We start from the raw sequence: 19,216 nt of genomic DNA on the forward strand, positions 1-19,216 counted from the left end.
TAAACTCCTCTGATTATCTGAAGGACAGTCCCACCCTGAGTGTCCACCTTGATCTAGAGGGACCAGACCAAATTGTGGGAATGTTGTATAAATGAATCTATTCATGTTTGAAAGGCAAGCTGATCATAGGATCGCAGCAAAAAAGGCTGTAAGGGACATCATGAAGTCATCTAGCCCAGACAGTCATGTGAGGAATCTCTGTACCAGGACAAAATGAACAACTGGCTATTCCCAGAAGGCAGGATAGGATAGATGGGGGAAAAATTGTCCCAACTCTCAGGTTGTGTGCTGAACAGAGATTCACGGGTCCTCCAAGCCTAGTCTAACAACTCCTAGTAAGTATTATCTCTACCTCCATTTTATTGCTTGATACTGCAAGGCACAAAAGGACGTGACTATCCATGGTAACACGCTGACATGGAGATTGGGAGTAGAATCCAATCCATTAGGCAAATGACTACATCCTAAGAAGCATAACTCATTTTTTCCTTTTGCTGCCCAGCAGCTTCTCCCCTTGGTGAGGGAGTTTTGAGAAGTTACAGACTAGCAACAGGAAAACTTAGGAAAAAAAGACAAAAAACAAGGAAGTGCAAAAGAAATTTTCATTTGTCTTGCATTCGAAAGGCAGAAGAGAGCAAACAAAAAAGACGGAAGTTCACCATTTTGAACACTCAGAAGATTCCTTTGAAAATTACAACTTTTTCTTACCCTAACTTGATTTTGTCAATATGAATTAAAGAAAAACTCTGAACTGTTAACAATGCTTCACATTTCAGTTCAGTATTTTCTTTTCCAAATGGAAGTGATTCTTGACTCACAGCCATAGTAAGTATGTTGGATCATAGCCTGCCTTTCTTCTGCATGAGAAACTCTCCTGCAGGATGGGTCTACCACTTATCTGTCCTCTATTTCAGATACAGCGATTCTGTTTGACTGTTAGTGTGCACTGCAAGGCACCAATATGTACCCATGCAAAATGTTATAGCCATCCACATCCTTACTGAAAACTGCAAAAAGACTTGGAAAAGAGTAATTCAGTCTTTGGCAGCTGGTGATCCCCTTAACACCTACTGCAAGGGGCTGATCCATAATCTGCTGATGCCACCTGGAGTCCTTCCTTTTGAGTCTTCAACAGCATCCAATCAAGTCCTAAAAGTACAGCTTTAAGAAAAAATATATTCAAATGCCAAATGCATTCCCATACCTTGGACAGTTTGAGTGCAGCTGCTTGCACCTAGTTTAGAAAAGCCAGGGCCACAGGCTAGAAGGATTTGCTGTTGTGTCTTGTAGTATCTACATCTCATAAATTACTGAGCCTGACCTCTTAAAGGCATGAGACAGTCATAAGTGACCTCCCGGGTCAGGGTTAACAGGATTGTAAAGGCTGATGATGAATAAGTACAGAGAATGTTTCTGCAAATGGTTAATCACAAGAGTAATCCATGCTCACACAAGGAAATCCTTTGCATAGGGTAGGGGGGCTAGCTGGATTGAGGCCCTTGTTAGCATATGCTGTAACTGAAAACGTCTCTAGCTGCTGTTTTTCATCTTCCTGTTGTTAAGTGCTGCACACTGCACTTCTAGGCCCTTTAGCCAAAGAAAATTACATGGCAAATCCAACCCATGCACAAATAAAGAGCCTGCAATGAGTACATCCATGGAGCTCAAGGACAGAACAGGAAACTTCTCCAGTTACAGGATGTGACAGGCAGCTAAGTCTCCGATTCATCTAAGGTCCCTCAAATCCACAGTGGGGCTTGTGTTTCCCTCTAATTTCCCTGCAACGTGGGATAAATAAAACTGCCAAACAGGAAGCAGTCACTTATATTTCCTGCTTCCATGCAGGCAGTGTCCTCCAACATATGGCATGACACCCATACTAGTCCCACCAACTTCCAGGCCCTCTCAAGCTGCAGGATTTGACTTCATAAAAATATATAAGAATTGACAGCATTTATAGCCAGCCAGAAGGTAAATCCTCCATGCATCTGAACATAAACAACATCTCCTTATTCATTGTGCTGTATTTCTTTGGTCAAAATAAAAAAGTGCTCCTGAACAAGAGGTGTAGGTTGTAGCCATGTTGGTCTAAGGACACAGGCTGACAAGGTTCTTTGGGTGAATCTGATATCTTTTATTAGACCAACTTAAATAGTTGGAGAAGAATTTTTAAGCAAGCTTTCGGGTTCAAAAACCTTTGAAGGGTTCAAAATCTTGCTTAAAAATTCTTCTCCAACTATTTAAGTTGGTCTAATAAAAGATATCAGATTCACCCAAAGAACCTCCTGAACAAGAGACATCCAGCTTGATTCCATTAAAACCCAAAGAGAAGCAAAGAGAGTGGTTTTAGGTGAACCTGAAGAGCTGAATTTTTTGTCTTTCTCCGGGTACTTCTAACACAACACTTGGAAGCCAACTATAACTTGAGAGCTGAGTGTCATGGGGGGTTTTTTTTCTGTATTTGAGCCCTGGAGAAATTCAGAATTTACATTAAATTCATAGCTGTTTTCTTCCAGTTGGCAATGGAGCATTGTATCTAATTAATACTCAGTTTATATTTCATGATCTAATGCAAAATTATTCACTTAGGCTGAATAATTATTGTTTATAAGCATTCTCCACCGTTACCACAACCAGTCTCAACATGTTCACAGCCATCTTTAAATCTGTTCATATAATCTAGGTAGTGCTTATATAAGAGCTCTCTTCTCTATAGGTCTTGCCAGACAAAGCATCTCTTCACTACCATAGTACCTTATTGACTGTTCTCCAGCTTATTTGCCCAAATCTCCCTCTCCAATCAGTCAGTAACTCAACTTTGCTACTGTGTTAATTTTGTAGAGGTGAAGTTCACCCCTGTGCCCATATGAGTTAAGTACCACTTTGACTTCTTTGGGACTCTAGTAACAAATATGCCTCATGTGTGCCCCATGCTCTGGGTAGATCCAATAAAATAGTGGACTTTCTAGCCCAGTGGCTGAACCAAAAAGAAAAAAAAAAGTTTTGGTTCAAACCAAAGGGGAACCTTGGGGGATAAGGGTCATCAACGCTTTAAAATGTTACATGTGGCCCAACTGAAATCTGTCATTTGACCCAAAATGCAATGTTTTGATTTGTTTTGGCTTCTTTTTAAAAGCTTTTAACCACTTTAAAAAATCAGGACAGCTGTTAAACAAAAAATCCTGTTTCCATACACAAAGCCAAAAAGTCACATTTTAAAAATACTGAAAAGTAAACCAACCAAAATAAACCACTTGAGTTTAAAAAGTCAAATTCAAATGTTTTAATGTTTTAAAAGTCTCCCCAGCATATTGAGCATCCACAAACCAGTTGGCTGATCTTCTCCATTACGGTTCACTAGAGTCTTTGACTACTAGCAACCCTTCTTTTTAAAGGATTTTCCCTCATAAGAGTCGGTTTACCTGTGCGTAGAGGCCAGTGCTGTTATATGCCTATCCTGCAACCTGTATCACCAGAGCTGAGGCTGAAATATGCTTTGCACTAGAGCTGGATGAATGTTTTTGCAATGAACATGCTCTGAGATCATGATATCTGGCCATTCCTTCCACTGCTCCTCGCTGGCATCATACATGTACATAGAGATATTTTTATTTCAAATTCCACTCTTAACATCCAGGCGATGCTCTGAAACAGTCATTAACAAATGATAATTGACTTTATCAGCCCAGAACCACCTTTGCTTCACTTGGGTTGCTTAACTACTGGCATGGTCAATTATCTAGCAATAATGACTGCTGTACGGTAGGCCGCTGCTTAATTTCACAGCCACCAATAGCTCATGGGCTAATATGCATCCAGTTCAAAACACAGGAACTCTCCTTTCACTATAAGGTTAATAAAACATATATTTAAGGCAAGTGTGTCATTATAGCATGCAGCTTAGTGAAAAGTGGTTTATTTTTTTTCCCAGACTCCTTGGTTATTTAGACAGTCTGTTAGCTAGTGTAACAATTTATTTGAATGGCATTCACCAGGACAAAAAAGGAACATCTTTAGTAATAGTGCTGCATCAGTTATCTGCTGCTTGTAAACCTGCTTTCCCGACCTCTCGACAACAAGGGAAATCAGACATTTTCACAGGAGTGGAAGAACTTATACAATTCTGTTTTATGTAGAACTCCATTTCAGGCCCCAAGGAACTGCTTTTTCATTTTACTGTTGCCCTTCTCTCTTCACCCTGACCTGCCTCTGTATTCCCCAGCCACTCAGCCTTTATCTTCATGTACAGAGGGCAAAAGCATGCTATTCTGTGCACCGTTCTGAAGAGGCATTCCTGAAGAATGAACACACTCGTGCTGCTACAACCTGACAGCAATATCTCCCTGAAATATTATCACTGCGCGCTCGTTACATATTAAAATGGACTAAATGATGCGTTATCTGCAGAGGAGAGAGAACTAATAAAGGTCAATAATTGCATTTAAAAGAAGCCCAGAACCTATAGGTCACCGTGTGTGTTATGGGAGGCAAACTCTGCAAAGGGAAAGATGGTATTATTAGGCTTTAAAAAAAAAATTCCAAATGGAAAAATGTATTAATTGACGAAGGCAAATCATGATGTGCAGCTAAGGGCATGTCAAAGATGCACAGAAGCCCGGGGAACATAGTGACACATGGAACTGGAGGTCTGGGAAACTTTCATATGCTGGATGTGCTAAAAGTGAAAGGTTTTGAAGTCAGGCTTGGACAATTCATTTTGCACTGGTGAGTACGTAATCTGTGGCAAGCTATGCATCTCTTTGTTCATACTTACTACATGTATGCATGCAGCAATGGGCAGGTCTAAGCCCCCCAGTCTGCAGAGCTGAAGCTTTTTTACAGCAAATATTACATATATAAAAGTGCAGGAGTATCCAGATTATCAGACCCCCTGCTCACTAGCTGAACATAATGGAGCACTCCAGGAAGATGAAGGATCAGAAACCATGGTGGGCATCCTAGCATCCCCCTCCACCCCAGAAGAGGAATAGGTGTTACAAATACAGACAAGTCTTTTCTTTCATACTCATTTCTCCTGCTTCTACAATACCACATATTGCATCCGTGGCTCTTCCATGCACTATTTGTTCAGTAGAAATTAAAGGGTCCTAATTGTGACAGGCCATCAAGTTAGTTTGAGGAAAGCCCAGCGATGCTAGTAGCCAGCCACACATGTGGAAAGAATGAGGCTGGCATCTCATCCAGCTGCCTTTCACTCCCCAGTCCAAACAGCCAAGGATCCATTTATAGCTGGGTCAATTGTGAATAGCCTTCAGCATGAAACAGGAGCAGGGCTCCAAATCATGCCTCAGGAGCTATAACGAGACACCTTGATCACTCTGTCACCACACACCAAAAGCCTAGTGACACTAACTGGAGTCTTTTTACTGAATTCAATAGACTTCAGATCAGGTCTTTAAGCGGGAGACTGTATAGAAACCAGCCAGTGGGTATAGAATCAATTCATGATGGCCTAAATCTCCATAGGCCCCAGCCCCATTCATAGCTCAGCTTCTTTAACTGATGGGTCTAGTCCTGAATCAACATGAAACACCACAGCTTGTACTATGATCAGCATGTGAACGTGTGGGGGAAGCCTCATGGCCCAACAACGTAAGTCATTCTTTTTAAACAAATAGGTTCTTAAATACCAATTGATTGTTAAAAGGGCACTTACTGGGGTTTATTAAGTACATAGAACATAAATCCGTTTGGCATGCAATTAATTCAAAATTACATGAGCGCTAAATGTGCAATTAAATCTGCAAGGAATGTTTGGGCCTTTAGTTGGCATTTACAAAGGAAGCTACAAGAAGTTTATTAGCTAGCAATTTATTGCTAAAATACTGGCAATTCATGAGTATGTTGATTGAAATCTAACTTGCTATTGCTATATTGTTATAGGCCAATTAAAGGTCTAAACAACCCTTTCAAGTAAATTAGGAAACAACAGAAGTTTTATGTATTATTAAGAGTGCCGTTAGCCATAGGAGCTAGGTTTAGCTATTGTACTAAATCTCAACAAGTGTTCTTTTTCCCAGTTGCAGAGCACTTACTGTGCCAGAAGTATCTTTAAAAGACACTTAAATGCTTGCGAGATACGTTTTTAAAACCCAAGGGGGTAGCAGAGACCTGTTGGCAAAGCTGTAGAAATGCTGTTGCACTGAGATTGCATCAGGCACCATGAACTAGTTTCTATGTCCAAAGCACTTTCCTATAGACTTTTTCCACCCAAAAGCAGACCATGAGTGGTGCTCAGCTTCAACAAGGGAGCAGGATGTTCCATCAAGACTTGAGCATTGTTGTTCTCTTACTCTGGAAAGCTCTCCTCTTTCCCTGGCAACTCCCAAATTCATTCTTTCCTAAATTAAACAGATAACTTCCTATCCCATGAAAATCCTAGCTGCTTCCTCCCCTAAACTGTATGCACATACTGGCCAGTACCTTACCTTGGTCCTACCACGTTGGTACAATGGTCATCTCCAGTACACACAACTGACTGTGACTGCTGATGTATATGATCTACTGAAAAGCAAGGAGAAAAATGCTTGGAGATCCAGCAATAGCAATGTAAAAGGTACCAAATGTATTTTTTGATTTTGGTTTACCAGTGCAAGAATTGAGTCAATTTTGAAGGGCCTGATCCCAAATCTTCCAAACTCTAGGCAAATTTGAATCCAATTCTAGACTTCCTGGCTTCGGATTCTTTCTACCATGAGCTATATACTGAAGCTGAACACCCACATTTGGGGGGAAATGCATATACCACAATTAACTTGAATATAAACTTTGTAGGTTTGGGATTCATTTCACATACATTCTACGCGCAGTAACTCCACTTCAATGACAGTTCTTCAGTCTCTGTGAAACATCCTTGCCCCATACATTCTCTACTGTGCATATTTTGCTCCTACTCATTGCCTCCAACCTGTTGTTCTTTTTGCCTGGCTTAATACCCATCCCCTCATTGTTGCTCACTTTTGGTTAATGTCTAGGGCCAGATGTGCCGCTACTTTATTGTGTTTAGATCAATACCCCTATACCTTCATGTGGCCACTGAACACTGTGGGAGCTCCTCCTTGGGCTCAAGTACATAGGTCAACCTGAGCAGAGTTCATTCAGATGACCTCAGAGGAAGCTGTCTGATAGCTCCAGCCCTAGAATCGATGATCTCCAGATCCCTTAGAAATCTCCAGACATCTTGAACTTCCATAGCCTCAGCCTTCTCATTTATTAGCACATATTTGCCCGTGGTATGCATTTTTGGGCTATCAATGACAATGGTGCAAAGATTTTGTAGCCGTAGCAAAAGATTAGGAAAAGTCAAAGGAAAGCAGAAGAAGATGTTCTAAGATTAATCTTCTGGGGCCAGGAGTCAGAACTAGCCATGAATTAGGAAATAGGAACATGGTATTTAGGGAGAAAGAAAGGAGAAGAAAGTTCATCATACTGAAAAACAAAGGGATAAAATAAAACGGTAGACAGACAGAAACAAATTAGGCATGACCAGCATGTGCATCACTTGTGCCCTTTTTTTGTACCTCATAACACTGACCTTCACACATACCTTCGTTCTTATCCCAACTAATCCAAATGGGGAAAAGCTTTCCACCCAGCTTTTGCACCTGGGATCAGATATAAGACATGGGAGTAGGGTGAGAACATTATAAGGTGTGTTCAACCTCCAAGGCCAGCCAGATTAACCTTTCAATTCATCTACCATTCTCTGATAGAAAATACTACCAAAAATGTAGCCATCTTGTATTGCATCAAGCCTAAACTGCTGGAATCTCAACAATGGTATACAAGCCAGTCAAAGGCCAATAACATATAGTGCCAGTAAATAAATTAAGTTTCAGAATGAGAACAGGTCAGTGTCTGATCATACCATCAATAATCTGCAAAGGGACATCTACTAAATATTATCTGAAACTTACTGTGGACAGAGTTAGAAATGGAGGCAAATGCAGCAGGGGAACAGATGCTGCCAGAGTTTTTATACACACACACACACGTTTTCCCCAAAACAAATCATACAATTAATGCCAAGATCAAAGAAAAAAGGTGACAAACAGAAATTAAAAGTATTTATGCCTTTATATTTCCTTCTATAAAATTATTCTTTCCTTTCTTTTCTTATGTGTACTGAACCAGGGAATTAATGACAAGATCATTGGATTTAAACATGGAGGATGCCACAACTCTTTGCTTCTCAAGACCCAACATATCTTAGCTTTAAAGACGAAATTACTCGAAGGCTCTATTCTTAGTGCCCCCGCAGGAACTTAGTAACATCAAAAAACTTTGTCAAATGTAACACAGTTCAGCCCAGTTTAAAAACCCTGCTCAGCACCTATCCAGTACAAGAAAAAGTATAGGACACTGCAGATGAAGAGGATAAATCATCATTAGAGCACCACACTTGTTTACCCTACGCCGGGCATGCTCGTCTCCCCTGAAGTCCAAGGGAGCTTGCAGCTGACATGAATACTGGCAACGTTAGCCTCTGGTAGCATTCAGCCCACTCACTTAATAATGTCTGCCACTTCTGAAACAATAAAATAAATGTAACCAAGCCAACCTAAATACAAAAGCCACGAGGGAGTATTCAGTCGTATTATGTAAAGAACAAGTGTCAGCACTCATATACCACTCTGACTGACACCTTAGAAATACTTGATGTTGCAGCAAACTTGACATTTTGGAATTAAGCCATATATATCTCACTTTATTCATATGTGGGGCTCTATATAGGTGCTGGGAAGGCAGTAAGAGGAAAGACACAACTTGCAAAGTTTTCCTGTAAGAGAGCAAACTCACAGTTCCTTTGTAGTGCCACCTGGCCTGCTTATTTTCAATCTGTAGTGCAAGATCTAATTCAGATGTAGGGAACAGTGGGCACATCTACACATGCCCATTTACTGCACAGTAACTGAAATTACTATGCAGTATGGGCGCATGTCTACACGTGCACACCTGGACTGCGCAGTAAATATAGTGACTTACGCTGACTTGAGCATAAATTTAATACTTGCATCATGCAGGTATCAAATTTATGCCTGATTAGTTACTGTTCAATAATGCATGTGTAGATGCCTTACTGTGCAGTATCACTGTGTGTGTGGACTGACTAGGCACTAACTTAGTCCCGAGTCAGTCTACACACAGAGTTAATGTGCTTTTAACCCCTCCACATGTAGACACCAGTCTATTCCCACTTACTGCGCAGTAATTCACTGTGCAGTAAATTTAAGCTGGGATGAAATGCATGTGTAGACACAACCGGTGAGAATGAAATTCTGTTTGGGACTGTTATTGATACCTTGTATCAGATCCATGTACTGCTTAGGTGAGTTGTCTGCCTGGATGATTAATCAGCTCTGAGCTTTAGTTTTACATATTGATGATCTTAATTTACATGTAATTTTCATTTGATCCTGACCCTGTGTTTCTCAGCCTCCACCTCTTTTAAAGCCACAAAGCAGTTGGATCTAAAATTTCATCTGTCTCTGTTTTCTGTTTCACATCCATCAAGCAGTGGATGAAAAGTTCATGGGGTTACTCCATTGAGGTCCCCAATCCTAGCTGATGTAGAAGAGGGGTTTTACATAAGCAAATATATTCATGAAAAGCAGCAACAGAGCAGGATTTACCGGCACATGCCCTGAGTTATGACGAGGACTGTGTCAGCTGAGCTATTTTCAACATTCTTTTGTTTAGGGTTGATTAGAAGTGTGATGTGAAAATTGCAGCTTCCACTGGCAGCCCAATAAATATAGGCACAACCGCTTTGTGAAATCGTGCTGCTCCTCTCCTTTGTCACCTCCTCCCCTTAAAAATTAAGCAACTGAAAGGGCTGCATTCATTGCACAGTCAGGTTGCCCAAGGAAACCAGGATCTTAGTGGAAGGCCCTCAGTTTTTAGAATAGTGACAGAATGATAGCAAAAATACAAGCAGGTGGATCTCCCATCCCTTTTTAAAAAAATAGTCCACTGGGGTGGGGGATAGAAAATATTATGAATAAATATCTAAAAAATAATACGCCTGCATGCTTACACTGAGCTTTGTGTCTTTACAAAGCAAATGCCAACCAATTAGCAAGAGCTAACACACAAACCTGCAAGTCCTACCCTGCACTAAGCTACTACACTTTAAATGCGAATCAGTCCATTGACTTAAATTGTGGTACTTTGGATTTACTGCAGCACAGCTGAGAGCTGTGTTTGGCCAACCGATTCAACGCAAAAGATGTATTAAACACACAAATGCCGGGGTGCCTGTAAATCTACATATGTGGAGTGTAGCATTAGAGCTTTATCATATCTTTTCTTTTGGGGAGTGGGTCTTCACATCCCAGGGTGATTTCCCCACTGCTCTTTTATTGCTGCATTTAGCAGTGAGTAATGCTTTTTGAATTGGATCATTTCCACAAAAAGTCTACTTAAATAAATGCCAGTGCTTTTGCAGGATCCATTGCATTTTCCCTGTCCCCTTCAGCAGCTCTGTGGTGCGGCAAGCATTTTCTTTTAAGCTCAAGGCTTAGCAGAGGCAGGGAAGAAAAAAAAAAGATACTCAGAAAAGAAAAGCAGCTTAGTGAACTTCCAAGTTATCTGGCTCAAAAACAAACATGCTTCTATCTCTTTAAATCTGCTTCCTCATAACCACAAACATGTATGTTTTTCATAAAGCTCTGGAAATTGTACTGGACCCAAGGGAAGGTACCAAGTGGAAACCCTGATACCTTGAGATTAGAACTCTACTAGTCCTAAGGTACAGTGTGCTGTTTGTAACAATTATAATAATACACCTGTACTACCATTGTCAGTGTGGAGTAGCCACATGGGGTCTCATTAGTATTGTATTAGGACTGCATGGGGAAACGGATAATGGCCCATAATGAAAAATGCCAAATTTTCTATATAATAAAAATGAACTTGATTAATGAAAATCACTTTCAGGGAAAGAGTTACAGCGTTGTTAGAAATAAAAAATGATGTATTAATCCGACACTCTTACAGATGGTCCCAACCTCCTGACAACTGCTATTCATTTGAGATGCTATTAGCATGCATAATTATGCTAATTAAGTTGTAATTAAGCACCAATTCTTCAGAGGGCTTTTTTTGTCTATCATTTAATACAACTCAGCTTCAAAGAGTGCTTAAAGCTTTACACAGTGTTTCATGAGAAAGGGGTTCCCAAGTTTCTTAGTAAAGATTTAGCAGCTGAGCCATGGAAGAGGGCCTGTAATCTTTGTTTTGGTTAAAGGGAAGCCGGTAAATAGAAGCAGGGTCTGCCAATTGTTGATAAAATAATTAACACTTTCTGCTAAAATAGTGCAGTTCATACTGGGACAATTACGGAAAGGAGAAAAATGGTATAATTATCAATGGAGCCAATGCCAGTGGCCTATTATAGCTGCCACCCCTTAATTTGAAAAGGAGAATTTAGTGAGCAGTAGATTCCCGTAAATAATAATAATGGGACAGAGCGCAAAACTCTTACTCCTGGAGACGAGCCCCTCACACCACGAGCAGTCCCACTCACGGCACAAGCCGAGGCTCCTGAGGACAAGATGTGCCAGCATAACTTAACTTGATTTGCAAAACAATATAGTTAAATCAGTGCCAAACCTTTTTAGTATAACTGGAACCTGTTCCCCATTGGCTTGGGGCTAGATTCACAAGGGGCCTCCAGCTAAGATTGCCCTTCTAGCTTATGCAGGGTTTTGTTCCAGCTTAACCACATCAGCTTCAATTCACAACACTGGGTTATATCAATGCAACTTTCTTGTTTAGATAAGGCTCCAGCATGGGTAAGAGGGTCAAACTCAGACATCATAATAACCATTGCGTAACATTTCTTTGCTAAGATTATTTCCTATAATGTTTGCTAGAGAAACTACTTGTGAAAACAAGCAGAAACCAAAACCCGGGTTTGCAAATCCTGGCAATACACCCCCTTCTCCTTTTCCTCTGCTGGGGTGCACTCTGAAAGTTATATTATGAGAATTCCCCGTCTCCCTTCTTTTAGACTCAAGCTTAAAGTTCCCTTTTGGCAAAAAGGCCACTGTCACATGAAGCCAAGGGGAGATTTGATTTCTGACTGATTCAGCTGATTGCTTGTCTTGTGTGCAAAGCTGAAAAGGCAAACAGCTTTTAAAAAAAGAAAGAAAAAAAAATCTAGATCCTGATAAAAAATTAAACTATGTGCTGTATGTGCAAGTTGACACTGTGGATATCCAGGCTTGGCCAATTTCCTGGGACCTGAACATTTGACTCGTGTGAGCAGCCTACAAGACTTAAGCATTTTGCCTTCTTTAATATGTTGAGGTTTTTTTACCATTATCCCCGCCCCAACATAAAATCCTTTGCCGATAATGCGGTATGATATTCTTCAAGTGAAGCACTAAGCACCATATATGTGAAAATACATAAAATATATTTCTTAAAACGCACAAATCAGAAGCATGTGCAATAAAATTAAAAGACTCCACACGCTAATCTCCAAATAAACACAACTGGTTGTTGTTAAGGAAATGGTCCAGGGGGGATTATCTGAAATACTGTTATGCTCTTGACAACTTGGCTTTTTTATTTAGCGCTTTATGCCATCCTTTGCTCTAATTTCAAACTGGTCTTCACTCTTCACTTAATTCAGTTCTCTAACACTGGATCGGTCGTTTGGCTCAGATTTCCCATGCAAAAGCAGAAAAGCCTGCTTCCCCTTCTGAGCGGGATGCTTTTAACCTTCAGGCTTTGCAGAAATAAAAGGCAAATTAGAGGCAAAGCCGGGGATGTTTGCTTTGAACCAAACAAGGAACTTTCCAAGCGAGTCTGGGCTGCTTTCAACGTGACAGAAAAACCCCAGGTAGGCAGATGCAATTCCTCAAGGGCCAGGTTTTCAGACTTCTGCAGATATAGATTCATAGGTAAAATGGTCGTGATTACTAGGCGCACATGCATTTCTTTGCCGTACATACACTTGTCATCACACAACGAGACAATGTGCCATAACGTACAAGATGCTCACTCTATTGCTGCTGTGACTGCATACACACAGCTGCATGGGCCAGGGTCTAAAAAACTGGTCCGAGAGGCTGAACTTTGTTCTAATGGTAACGCAGATCTTTAAAAGAGCTGGCAAAGAAGCAACTCGAATAGTAGAAGCTGGGAAGACTTGAGAGCTGGTGCATCACCCAAAACACCTGGTTAAAGATTGCTCGTCTCCCTGACAGCAGCGGGCAACCTGTATCAGTCTCCTGCTCTTTCAACGCTCCGTTTGCTTGCATTTTTACTACAATACTCACGCTGCCTTGCCATGGGTTTTCCTGCTTCTTTGACAATGAAATCTAGACAAGTGTGGGACTGGCAAACATCATGCTCTTTATTCCAGCGTTTCCTTTTGCAGAGCTGACCATTGCTGAGCATCAGAGCGTATTAGGAACTAAATAACCAATAACCCAGTCCTGCAAAGTTCTCCAAGCCTCCGATCAGTTGGAGTGCCTGGAGCCTGGTAGCCAATCGAGTCAGGCCTTATAAAACTGTGCTATTCTTCCCAAATATACCCAGAAAAGTTTCTTCCTCAAAAGCCTCTTGCCGACAAAAAGCAGAATCTTCTAAAATAGTCAAGTGACCTAAGAGCAGATGCCTAAATTTGCCCAAAGTTGATGCCTTGCAGAGAAAACTCATCCAGTCCAAAAGGTTTCCGGAGAGGTTCCTCACCTTAATGCTGCCAGGATTTCATTGTATGGTCAGTGATTGGTTAGGGCACCCAGCATCTTGGAGAGGTGTCTTGTACCGTTTTAGCAATAAACACACACAAATTCAGTACAGCAAAAAACTAAAGTCTCATTTGAAGTCAATGGGACCTGTGCCCTTAAGACACTTGAGATGCATTTGCTGAGTGGGATTTTCAAAGCTGCTTAAGTGTCTTAAGGGCACAGGTCTCATTGACTTCAAATGAGACTTTAGTTTTAAACTGATCACTTCTCTTTCGAGATGGTATCTATGCACCTTCTCACTCGAATGCAGTGGTTCTCGGTCAATGCTCCACAGCTGGGTGGGTGCAAGGGCAGATACAGGAGCCATGTGCTGGACAACCACCGTCTGTCTCCCTTTCCTCCCTCCCCCAAGGTGCCAGGTGGCCTCACGCTGAGGCAGTGCAGTACCTCCCAGATAGGACGGCATATAACTTAGGCTTTCGATGCACGTACCCCAGGCTTTGCCATCAGAAGTCCCGGAGCCAAACAGCCACTGCCATTATGGAGCCGCCAGACCACATGAGCTCTTGTGTGCCTCTGGTATTTCTGCACAGCTCTCCTCCCCTGCTGTGCAGCCCGGGTGTGATGGGCATCTTGGGAAGGCACCGGCTATCAATGGGATGGCAGCCAGAAGGTGCAGGAGCAACTGTACAGGCTTTATGCCAGCTGCTGGGGGGGGGAGCAAAAGTCCCTCTTAGTTCTGCCAGTACAAAGGACCTTTGGGTGTGGATCCACTCAGTCTGGCTAACAAAACTGAGGTCAGTGTTGACTCTGAGTGTGGCACCACAGATGGGCATCCAGGTCCAGCAACAATAATGTGGCTAACCAGTTTTCAGTTCAAAAAGCAGGAGGGTCAGCTCTAGCTCTAGTAACTGCACAACGCCTTGCTCTGACATGGGGCTGCGCTAAGGTGGCTACACCACCCTCTTGCCAAACCTAGGTGGGCTACGTCCAGTTTTGGAGTGGGGGTTAAGGTGGGCTGTCGGACCAGAAGTGTTGAGAACCAAGGCATTTATCCTTACGCTAGACCCACCCGTTCGCTAAGCAACTTGAGGATGGGAAAAGAAACAGTACCCTGTGCCCTCTGCTCCCCGCTGCTTGTTATTTTTGGCTGTGCTATTCTGCCATCACGTGCCTTTCCCCTGAGGATCAGTTGTAGTCTATGATCCCAGGCGCAGCTCCCTTTGTTCATGTTATGACCTCCCCTTGAGGGTTAGTATGTGGTGCGCGTTATAAGGCAAAAAAATGTCTTCAAGGTATTTTGAATAGCCTCCTACTCAGCCCAGCACAGTTATGGACTGCATGGTAGAGATGGAGGCAGAACAGAAGAACTCGGATGCCTAAAAATGCCATCCAAAAAGGCCTGCTCAATGGCTGCCTAATACTGAAGGTGCTTAAACTCACATGACACCTCTCGTTTCCTAAGTGCGTCCAGCTCTGCCTTCTTGGCACGCCCAGAACTGCCTCAGGTACCTAGCTCGGGATCATACCCTATTTGAAGCCATAAAATAAGGCAGAGAAGCGGCTACATCTCCAGAGGGCTTGATCCAGTAGATGCAGCTGGAGCATACCTAGTGTTCCTGGGCACCACTGAGTTCAGAACAAAGTACAAGAGCTACAGCCAACTGAATTCAAGATTATGGACCAGGCTGGTGGAGCCTGCTTTCATATAACAGCCCAAAGCCAAAGGCAGCCTGAGTCTGTAGCATACTGGTTAGGACACCCAGCTGGGAGTGGGGAGGTCTGTGTTCTGGTGCCTACTTCCCAAATTACTCCTGGCTTTCTATCAAATGACTGTTTTATGTGAAAGCCGTAAATGGTCTAGAGAGCAGACTGAACTCTTGGACTACGCCATCCCAGATGAGTGGCTTAACCATTAGGATACCAAGTCAGGCTCCTAACTACTTATTCTCCTTCTGGCTCCAAAATTGTTGAGGTGCCTAGATTTATTGGGCGCCTCCATTTTTGCATGAAAAGATCCCTGCTTGCCTAGACTTGGGCTGCAGAGCATGCTCAGAAACAATCTAGCATAACCACTCCCCTGGGTGCCTAGAGATCTAGATTCTCAGTCCAGTTGGACCTGTGGATATCCAGTCCCACATCTTCCAATGTCCTAACCACCAAGCTCAGGGTTAGAGGCACCTTTTGCCCTCCTGTTGCAGCTGACTCTTTGGGCAGCCAAGAGAGCAAGGACCACGAAGTATAAACAAGTGAAAGCACAACTTTAGCTTTGTGCATATGTCACTTCACTGGGAGAGATGAATTCTGGTTTCCCACTCCCACTGCCAAAGTTATTTCTGTCTTCTGCCCAATAACCATTTAATACAAAATGCACAAACTGCTTGCATCAGGGACCATCGTTCCCATGGAACTGCTCTCTTCCCTGGGCCATAGAGTCATACCTCCTTTTTCTTGCTCTCTGGATTGCTTATGCATTTTACATTAGAGAGACATTGGTTAAAATAACCCTTACTGGATTAATATCCCCCCCGCCCACCTCTACCCTTTGCAACAATAAATTACTGACAGGGATGGCATGTCAGCCATCTGAAAGGCTTGTGTCACCTATGAAAAAATGATTTACAATGTGTATGATACGTGGTTGAGTGGAATAGAAGCAAAGACTTGAATCCTCTAACTCAAACTATTCAGGCCTTTCTCCTGTTTGATTTTTTTTGCCTTACATCAAGCCAATTGGAAACTACCAGAATTGCACAAAACTGGTTTGATGCTAACAAATCTGGGTTGCTCTTTCAATAAAGATTTTGTCAAAGAGTTGCATGTTCTTTGAATGTCAACCAGCCATTGGGTATTGGCAAAAACCAATTTCTTTAAAGGAGAAGTTATTTAAAATGCCATTAAAAGTTGCACTGAGCATTCTAAACTTACTGACTTTATCCGAAAAATCTGATTGGCACTGAAAAAGGTTGCTGGATATTCATATAATGATGGAAAGAAGAGTAACTACACAGATAAGATACTAGACTGCATATCAGGACTTTTTCAGCTCTGCCATAGTTTCCTTACACAACTTTGAGTATTCTCTGTTTCAGCAAGACTTGCTCTTCTCTGTGAAGCAGTTGGAGATCTATATGTCAGTTTGAAATCTATTTTCAGCAAAATAAAATTTTTGGAAAGCCTCATATGACTTCAAAGTCCAAAACAGAGAGCTTTATTTCCCAGGGGTCTGGTTTACATGGATGAACATAGGTTCTACTACAAAGTAACCATTATTTTTTTATTTGGGCCTTACTAATAAAACCTCTTGATATCCTGTAGCATTTGGCACCTACTCCCAACCGGAAAATGAATAGAGAGGTATGCAGAAATTGTTTGGTTTTTTTAAAGAATTATTGCGGGGGGGGGGGTAGGTGTTCATGACTCCTCCCCTTCCCTCATCACCCCCCCATTACAGGATATGATCAGATTGAAATCTCATTTGTATCTTACAAAGAAATACAGATGCATTCAGTTTTCTCATCCCTGGTCTATTCTTTCAACTGTATATATTTCTCCTTTCCCCACTGTATACGTCCTATGTTGTATACTTTCCCAAACAAGAAGAGAGAATTCCCAATTGATTGCATGTTATAAAAAATAAAACATGATTCAATTGGCCTTGTTTGAAGAACAAACATAAAACAATTCAAAAGACTGGCTTTGTTTGCAGAAAGGTAACAAAAAGAAATTATTTCCACATTGTGGTGAACCTGTGAAGGGTCCCTCTATGTACTGTATATGCTGTGACTTACAAATCAAACCTTAATAGGAGAAAGCCTTTCTGCTTTTTGACTTAGATGCACCATAATTATCAGGCTGCCAGAAGAGAACAGGTAAGGGCAGGCTGGAAGTGGTTATTACTAAGGTTCCCAAAGTACGTACCAGCAGAAATTCAAGGGGAGTGTAAGGTGCACCCCTTTTCCAAATAAAAAACTAGACCACTTTATAAATGACAATTTTAGGCTTGCAAAACCCTCATACCTAAAAACAGAAGCATAGCTTTAAATAATGGATTCTAATGTCACTACTTCCAGCTTCTGACTGCATAGTGACATGTTTGGTTCTTAAAGGACATGATTTTTCCCCCCTGCAATTGGCCATCCCAATGCTTTTATCACAAATCAGTGGACAAGCAACATTAATACTTACTTTGAGCCAAGCTTTGTTTCCTCACCACTTAGCTTTACTTTCTGTTTCTACCACTCTTCATTGAGCGAATCCCTGACTATTTACTGCCACTCCTAGTAGATATAGGACTGTCATGCCAAGTAACATAGAACAAGTTCTACGCAGTAGAGCAACAGTCCTTGAAGCAACATAAAGGCCCCCAAATGTTTAGATTACTGATATAGTATTTCAGGTTTCCCAAAATAAGTGGTACAAGCCAACTGATGAGTAGCTTCTGTAATACAGTAAAATCACAGAATTTTTTCATTGATTCATAGATTCATATATTGTAAGGGGCCGGAAGAGACCTTGGAATATCATCGGGTCCAGCCCCCTGCACCAGGCAGGAAAGACAGGTGGGGTCAGGTGACCCCAGCAAGATGACTATCCACTCTCTTCTTGAAGATTGCACCACCTCTGAAGAGAGCTTATTCCACAGTCTGGATGCCCGGACCGTGAAAAAGTTTCCCTAATGTTAGCTTGAAATGGTCTCCCAAGAGTTTGTTGCCATTGCTCCTGGTTCTCCCCTGACATAGTGGTAAACTACTACCAAGTCCCCTCTCAGCCTTCCCTTTTTCAAGCTGAAGAGTCCCAGGTCCCTCAGCCTTTCTTCATATGGCTTGCCATGCAATCCTCTAATCATATCCGTGGCCCTTCTCTGGACTCTCAAGTTGTACCATGTCTTTGTTAAAGTGCAGTGCCCAGACCTGGATGCAGTACTCCAGTTGGGGTCTCACCAGTACCAAGTAGAGTGGCATCTTGCTGGGGATGCATCGATTGATGCATGCCAGAGTATTATTTGCCCTGTCGGTAACACAGTCTCATTGCTGGCTCATATTCATGCTGTGGTCTATTATTACCCTGGGTCTCTTTCATTTGTAGTCCTGGTCACATTGTGTTGCCAAGCTTCTAGGTGTGGAGGGGATTACTTGTCCCTAGGTGGAGCACTTTACGTTTCTCAATGTTGAACTTCATCTGGTTCTGACTCATCCAACTTGCCAGCCTGTCTAGATCCACCTGTATCTGTAGCCTATCTTCAAGCACGACCACACTCCCCCATAACTTGGCGTCATCTGTGAACGGCTGGGACGATCTTCACCCTAGAGTTCTAAAGGAGTTGGCCGAGGTCATTGCAGGACCCCTGGCACGGCTTTATGAGCACTCGTGGTGCTCTGGTGTGGTGCCAGAGGACTGGAAGAGGGCCATCGTGGTTCCCATCTTCAAAAAAGGGAGGAAGGAGGACCCAGGAAACTATAGGCCAGTTAGTCTTACCTCGATCCTAGGCA

This window comes from Crocodylus porosus, unplaced genomic scaffold, assembly GCF_001723895.1.
Source record: "Crocodylus porosus isolate Cpor-Errol unplaced genomic scaffold, CroPor_comp1, whole genome shotgun sequence".
Lineage (NCBI taxonomy): Eukaryota > Metazoa > Chordata > Crocodylia > Crocodylidae > Crocodylus > Crocodylus porosus.